The 7,376-nt window shown below is 38.2% G+C and overlaps 1 long non-coding RNA gene and 1 other non-coding gene across 2 annotated transcripts; one reads left to right on the top strand and one right to left on the bottom strand.

Moving 5' to 3' along the window:
* Positions 1-1,821: 1,821 nt before the first annotated feature.
* Positions 1,822-6,578, bottom strand: LOC148849141 (uncharacterized). The gene is made up of 2 exons (XR_016100580.1): positions 6,390-6,578; positions 1,822-2,769 (listed from the first exon to the last, which is right to left on the bottom strand). It is a non-coding gene; the product is annotated as an uncharacterized LOC148849141 (long non-coding RNA).
* Positions 2,194-2,300, top strand: LOC148849142 (small nucleolar RNA R71). The gene has a single exon (XR_016101595.1). It is a non-coding gene; the product is annotated as a small nucleolar RNA R71 (small nucleolar RNA).
* Positions 6,579-7,376: the final 798 nt, after the last annotated feature.

The following is a 7,376-nucleotide window of genomic DNA, read 5'->3' as shown; positions in this document are numbered from 1 at the left end:
ACAGAGCTTGCCCAAAGGAATAGTTTCCTACTCCCCAGAATAGGCTGTCTAATAGACGTGACTTCGAGGCACGAGTTACTTACCTTCTTGGATGCCTACTCTGGCTATAACCAAATCTAGATGGACACGGAAGACCAAGAAAAGACTATCCTTATAACTAAATTGGGCTTATATTATTATAAAGTAATGCTCTTTGGATTGAAAAACGCTGGAGCAACTTTTCAGTGACTTGTAAACAAAATTTTTTCACCATTAATTGGGAATAAAATTAAGGCCTATGTTAATGACATGGTCATGAAGACCCAATTTGCAAACTCTTTAATTTATTATTTAAACTTTGTTTTTGAAATTCTAAGAAAATCTAACATGAAGCTAAACCCAAACAAGTTTGTCTTCAGGGTCACATTGGGCAAATTCCTAGGCTATATAGTGCACCAATGTGTCATTGAATCCAACCCAGATAAAATCCAGGAAATCCTTATATAAGACCACTTAGGTCAATTAAGGAAGTACAAAAATTAATAGGCCGGATAGCCACCCTGAACCAATTTATGTCTAAATCAGTTGGGTGGTGTCTCCCATTTTTCAAAGCCATAAAGAAAAATGAGGAATTTGAGTGGACCAAGGAGAGCCTGATCACATTCGATGAGATCAAAAGGTACAACAGTTCACCTCCATTATTGAACAGACCACAACCCGAAGATGAGTTAAAAATCTACCTCTCTACAAGCGACGAGGTGGTTAGCTTGGTACAAATTCGAGAAGTAGACAGGGTGCAACTACCCGCTTGCTATATAAGTAAAATTTTGCATGTAGTTGAGACTAGGTACTTGGAAATAGAGAAGTTGGCCTTTGCCTTAGTATTGGCATCTCGAAAGTTGTGCCCCTACTTCCAAGCCCATACCATCATAGTCCTAACTGATCAACCTTTGACGCATGTTCTTCAAAAGCTTGAGGTCTCAGGAAGGTTAATGAAGTGGGCCATCGAGTTGAGCGAGTATGACATCTGGTTCGAGCCATGCCCAGCAACCAAGGTGCATGTCCTAGCAGACTTTGTCACCGAGTGCACGTTTAGCACGACGACCCCTAGGGTGGCTGAGCCAGCTAGCACGTCGGAGGCATCAATTAGTGTGGTACCCATCCAAATGTGGAAGCAGAGATGGACTAATACTTTATGGGCCTAGCAAAGTAAAGCTAGAGTATACCCTCCAGTTTGCATTCAAACCATCAAACAATGAAGCGGAGTATGTGGCACTGATAGTCAGGCTGAATTTAGCAAAGGAGGTTGGTGCAAATAAGGGTGTCGATGGACTAGTTTTGGATTAAACCCTGTCCAGTCTGTAATAAATTTATATTGGATTGGGTTGGATTAAGACAATATCTGGTCCATTGATATAAGATAAGAATATAGGTGTCAATGGACTAGGTTTGGGTTGAAACCAATCTAAATCAAAACAAATTTGAACAAATTGGATGGTCCACACATTGAATTGGACCGGTCCAAAATGGTCCAAAATATTCATTAGATTGGATTGGACCTTATCCATTTATAATGGACTCACATTGGACTGGACCGGATTGGACCAAATTCAGTCCAATTGATACCCTTAGGTACAAAGCACGTCGTGGTATGCAGTGATTCTCAATTCGTGGTGAATCAAGTGAATGGGCAGTATGAGGCTTAGGAGATTGCAATGCCCACCTATTTGGCCAAGGTGAGAGAGCTCCTGCTTGACTTCCACTCATGGTACATTCAATAGATACCAAGGACCGGAAACACAGAGGCCGATGCGCTCTCAAAGCTGGTTAGTACAATAGAAGTTACAAGAAGAATGGTTTACGTCAAAGACCTACTGATTGCCAACTTGGCATTCAGTGCTATTATGGCCTCCCCCACACTTATCATACTGTACATGCATAGCTGCCATCTGCATCTCATCAAATTTTTTGCTAAGTGCTCATATTTGTGCAGAGAGAGTTGTGTATGTATCCACATTATGAAGGCCATGCTGCTTTCTAACTGGTTTCCTTTCTGAATGCCATTGGTAGTTATTGGCTGCCATCTCCTTGATGAGTGCATGGGCAACCTCGGGAGTCTTATTGTTTATGGAGCCCCCAGTTGCTGCATCTAAGATGGTCTTGTTTGAATCAGTCAGGCCATTATAAAATGTTTGCACCTGTAGCCAAATCGAAAGGCCATGGTGAGGAACCCTCCTTAGTAGCTCCTTGTAACATTCCCAAGACTCATAGAGAGATTCCCCCTCTTGCTGGAAAAAGGTAGTAATATCATTCCTCATTTTTGCAGTTTTAGTGGGGGGGAAATACTTAGAGAGGAATCGGCTAGCCATTTTATTCCATGTGGCTATAGATCCTGCCGGTATCAACCAAGCCTTGGCTTTATCCTTCAAAGAAAATGGGAATAACCTCAGCCGGATGGCATCATCACTTACCCCATTGTGTTTGAAGGTGTCACAGATTTCCAAGAACTTAGCAATATGGGCATTCGGATTCTCATGGGCCATACCACAAAATTGAACCGCATTTTGTATCATTTGGATTATGGCCAGTTTAATTTCTAAGTTATTGGTAGCAATAGTTGGCCTGATAATGCTGGAGGCAGTCCCGGTGAGGGTGGGCTTAGCATAATCCATCATAGTTCTTTGTTCAACCATTTATTGTGCTTCTTGTCTGACTTGCCTAGCAGCTCTCAAACGGACACGGAGAGTTTGTTCAATCTTCGGGTCGTAAAGGATCTCCTCTAGTTCAGGTCTGCTTGTCATAAACTATAAAGGTCAAAACAATAAAAAGGCCAATATTCACAAAAGAAAATAAATAACTAATCTTATTACAACTGAAAATGTATAGTGAATTATTAGATTACAAAAACCTATATCCTAAAATAAATAAATGCAGCTAACTAAAAGCAGATCTGAACCAACATCTTATTCAATATATAAAATTCAGTAGCAATTTACAAATTCTTAATCAGCTAGCTACTGCAATTTACAAAAGTCTTAGTAAACAGGTCTGAAATCAATAATCTCTGAGAGTAGAACAATAGTTTACAAATTCCTTCTCTTCACATTGCTGAAAACAGTGATGAGATTACACAGATCTGAACTGCTGAGACCTGAAATCTCAATAGCTATTGAGAATAGTAATATACAGATCTAAAATTGGTGTAAATAGGATTGTGAGATAGCAATTCAGACATCAGTTCTACACAAATTTGAGATCAGATCTGAAATCTCAGAAGCTACTGAAAACAACAATATATAACAGCAGCTACTAATACTTAGAACAGATGTGCCTGCTACTGAGATCAGATCTGAATTCTGTAGCCACTGAGAATAGTATAGTTGTGTTCAGATCTGATTGCAAAAGTGATAGGTAAGGTAATCAGATCTGAAGTCTCATTATTTTCATAAGAAAAAGCAGACCAAAAAGAGCAGAAACTATAGCAACTATAATGAGTTCAGATCCGCAATCTGAGTTCACACCACTAACCTTATTAGTACAGATGCTATGCATGGTTTTTACACATTCAGATCTGAAACTTATGAGGATACAAGCATAAATCATTTACACATTCAGATCTGCAATCTTATATTTCAGCAGTTTGAATGGCTGCCATCTACTGTGATCAGGGCTGATATGAGAATTCAGCAAGGAGAATTGGTGTATATAGATCTGAAATCAGTGGTTATGAATGGTAGCATAGTTTCAGGTCTGTTCTAACTTGCTTTCCATAAGACCTGCTAAATCTCCGAATTGATGTGGGTTTTAGATCTGAAATCATGATGAATATAGGTCTCATTTCAGATCTGAAACTCTGAATTGAAAGCACTAAGTTAGAAAAAAAATGCTTCATCAAGTGTTCGGATCTGATTGCAAAAGTGATAAGCTGTGTGATCAGATCTGAACCACAAAATATGCAAGCAATTATAGCAATAAGTTCAGGTCTGAATTTTATAAATCACAGTTAATGCAATCAAAACTGTACTAGCCACCTATGCATCATTCAACCAGACATTGAAATTTTTTTTTTGTGATGAAATAGAACTAGAACACAAAGACTTAATGCAACTATACTATTGAACTATAACAAAATCTTTTATGACTTCAGATCTGATTGCTGAATTCAAAATTGACAAGTATAAGTAATCAGATCTGCACTCTTTTGATGTTTATACATTTTTTTTTTTCTTTTGAGATAAAAGAACCAGAAATTTACTACATTAACTAAACTGAAACTGATATAGAAATTCAGCAATGGGTGCCAGTGTATTCAGATCTGAAATCAATGGATCAGGTCTGAAATCATGCATAACTTGAGATCAGATCAGTGTATCAGGTCTAAATCCATGCATATCCACTGATTCCAAATCAGGTCTGTTCTAGCTTGCTTCCCATATACTGCAACCAGATCTGAATTAAGGTTGGAATCAAGAGCTTTAAGCTTCTTATTATTTGTATAACTTGTATACATCAAATAGTTGCAGAGACCTGAAATCAGGTATGCAACATGTGCTACTAATAGCAGCTGAATTCAGATCTGAATTCAGATGGTTTCATATCTGTAATCCGAGTTCACACCACCATCCTAATAGGGTATAGATGTTGTACATGATTTCTACACATTGGGATCTGAAGTTTTATGAGGGCATATGCAAGAATTCTTTACACCTTCAGATCTGTAATTTTTCATTTCAGCAGCTACTGATGCTAAGTTCAGTAGCTAGAACCACAGTTATTAGGGCTGATATGAAAATTCAGCAAGGTGTAATGGTGTATACAGATCTGAGATCAGTATATCAGGTCTGGAATCATGCAATACCACTGATCTTAGATCTGTACACTAGTTGTTCTAGCTTGCTTCTCATCAGTCTTGATGTATCTTTGAATGGGGGTGAGTTACAGATCTGAAATCAGACTTGTACTCACACCATTTCAGATCTGAATTTCAGATCTGATCTCAAATCTGAAACTCAAATTTGAAAGCAGACAAACCATTTTTTTTCTTTTTTTTTTCTTTTAAGAGGGAAGAAAACTAACAGAAAAAAAAGTAAACTAACCAAAATCTTTTTATGTGAGTGCAGATCTGATTGTTGAATTCAAGAAACAACAAGTAATGCAATCAGATATGTACGCTTTTGAGATAATGAAGCTAAAAAAAGAAAGTGATCAGATCTACTTAAACTCAACTAAAACTGAAATTAAAGATAGAGCAATCAAGTACTAAGAGAGGAAACCGACTCCATCAATGAAGCCATTGCATTCAAAACTGAAATTTGAGATGTAGAGTTGAAAACCAGTAATGAATGCAAAGCTACAAATCAGATTAACAGTGGCCAATGGTTCCTAATATTGCTACAATAAGTCTCCGGCAACGGCGCCAAAAACTTGATGTGTGGCTCATTGTGACACTAGCAAGTGTACTAGCCGCTCAAGTAATAGAGTAGTGAGTAGAGTATCATTCCCATGAGGACTTATGTAGCAACTACTAGCAATAAATCAATCTACTATTATCTGATCAGCCGAAATGTAAAACTAATGAAAAACTGAAATTAAAACTACAAAGTTATTTCTAAAACGTTGGACCAAATACTTTGTATGCAAGTGAGGAGACAGGCTAAAGATGCATAGAAAAATAAATTCAGCAACTAGTTTTCTAAGCAATTCGAGTAGAACAGGATTCAGCCTTGGTTTGATGAAATCCCAAAGCAATGAACAGCCTCTCTCGAGCACATGTTCAATCTATGCATGAGTGACGTTTCTTCTATCTCTAGCAAGAATCTAATCACCATGCATGCATTCAGATCTAGCAATTATAGGGTTTCATTTCAGCTGGATGATCATCAACTCAGCTAAATGAACACCAGCCGAATTGTGCAAGTTATCTCTAACCTTGCACTCAATTCGGCTCTTGATTGGCAGATCTGAATTCTTAGAGTCTTTCTCAAGCACTCTAGGAATTCCAAGAAAGAGGAACAATTCGACCAGACTGAATTAAAGCTACCAAAATTCTTTCTCAAGTAATTCAGGTATTACAAGTTCATGATCTGAAATCACTGATCTGATTTTAAAGAATAGCAGTTCAGGTCTCACTATTTCATGATCTGAATTTACAGATCTGAGATTGGAAAATAGCAATTCAGACCTTGCAAATTCATGATCTGAAATTTCAGATCTGAGATTTCAGACTAGCAGTTCGGCCAACAATCCATAGTTAAAATTCCAAACAAGAAACTTCAAGATTGAATGTACTTTACTTGAATGAACTTAGAAAATAAATTACAGAATTGAATTTACATAAAACAAGCTTTGATTACAGCAAGAAAGGAAATTTTGATGAAGAAATTACATAAATCTTAGCTGAATTCGATTACCAAATTGTGCAGAAACCAAGTGAGGATGAAACCTTGATCTCCAATTGCTTTCTCCCCCTTCGAATTCAGCTTCTTCTTCTCTTGAAGTTGCTTGTTCCTCCTCTCTTCTCCTCTCTTGTGCCTATCTCTCTCTCTTTTTCTCTCTTAGAACAAAAGCACAAGGAGAGTTTAAAATCAGATGTTGGACCCTTTTTCCCCCTCTAGAGGCCTCCTTATATAGGCTTTCAAGGAAGCTCTTGCCTCTTCTTGAAGTCTCTAGAATTGGGTGTATTACACTCATGAACCTTCTAGAGTGCTCCCTCCATCTCTTCAAGAAACTTCTAGGAGTTGCCGCCCCTAGCTTCGTTTGGGCTGCTTTTTGGGCTGTAGCTTAGCTTGTTTTTGAGCACATATAGCTGCACTCTAGGCTATTCTTTTGGCTGAAACTGGGCTGGGCCAAAATTTACTTCTTGCTAGGCTTCTTCTCTTGAGTTTTCCAAAGAGTTAGCTTGCATTACTTGGGCCGAATGGAAACTCCCTTGCTCTCAAGGCTGGGCTGGGCTGAACTTGATAAATTGTGGGCTTTCTTTTCTTGCTTTTGCCTTCTTTTTCTTGAGTTGGCTGCCCCTGAAATCTTTATTGCAATTAAGCTAAAAATAGGGCAAATTTTAATTAAGCCGGCATAAAATTTTATGCAAAAACCTCATAAAAATATAGATAAATTGTAGGTTCATCATCATGCTTTGAAGGAACCTAGAAGTTAGAACGCTCGACATGTCTCTTGCACAAGAAGCCCAAGAGTAAGTCAAATTAACACGAAGTAAAGAAAACAAACACCCGAACCTAAGACGATGACCTACCCAAAGAACTCAGCTCAGCCTAGATTATCTTCTCCTTGGCTAAGAAGCCATTAAGAATCATCTAGCGGTTTACCAAATTCTGCATTCTTGCCTGCACTTACTCGTTCAATTCCTCCCCGACGTCTTTCACTTCCTCTCTCCAGTGCGC

This window comes from Nelumbo lutea, chromosome 6 (assembly GCF_056320005.1).
Source record: "Nelumbo lutea isolate HS-2025 chromosome 6, American lotus-T2T, whole genome shotgun sequence".
Lineage (NCBI taxonomy): Eukaryota > Viridiplantae > Streptophyta > Magnoliopsida > Proteales > Nelumbonaceae > Nelumbo > Nelumbo lutea.
Note: the sequence above shows the minus strand (reverse complement) of the source record. Positions and strands in the feature narration are given on the sequence as shown.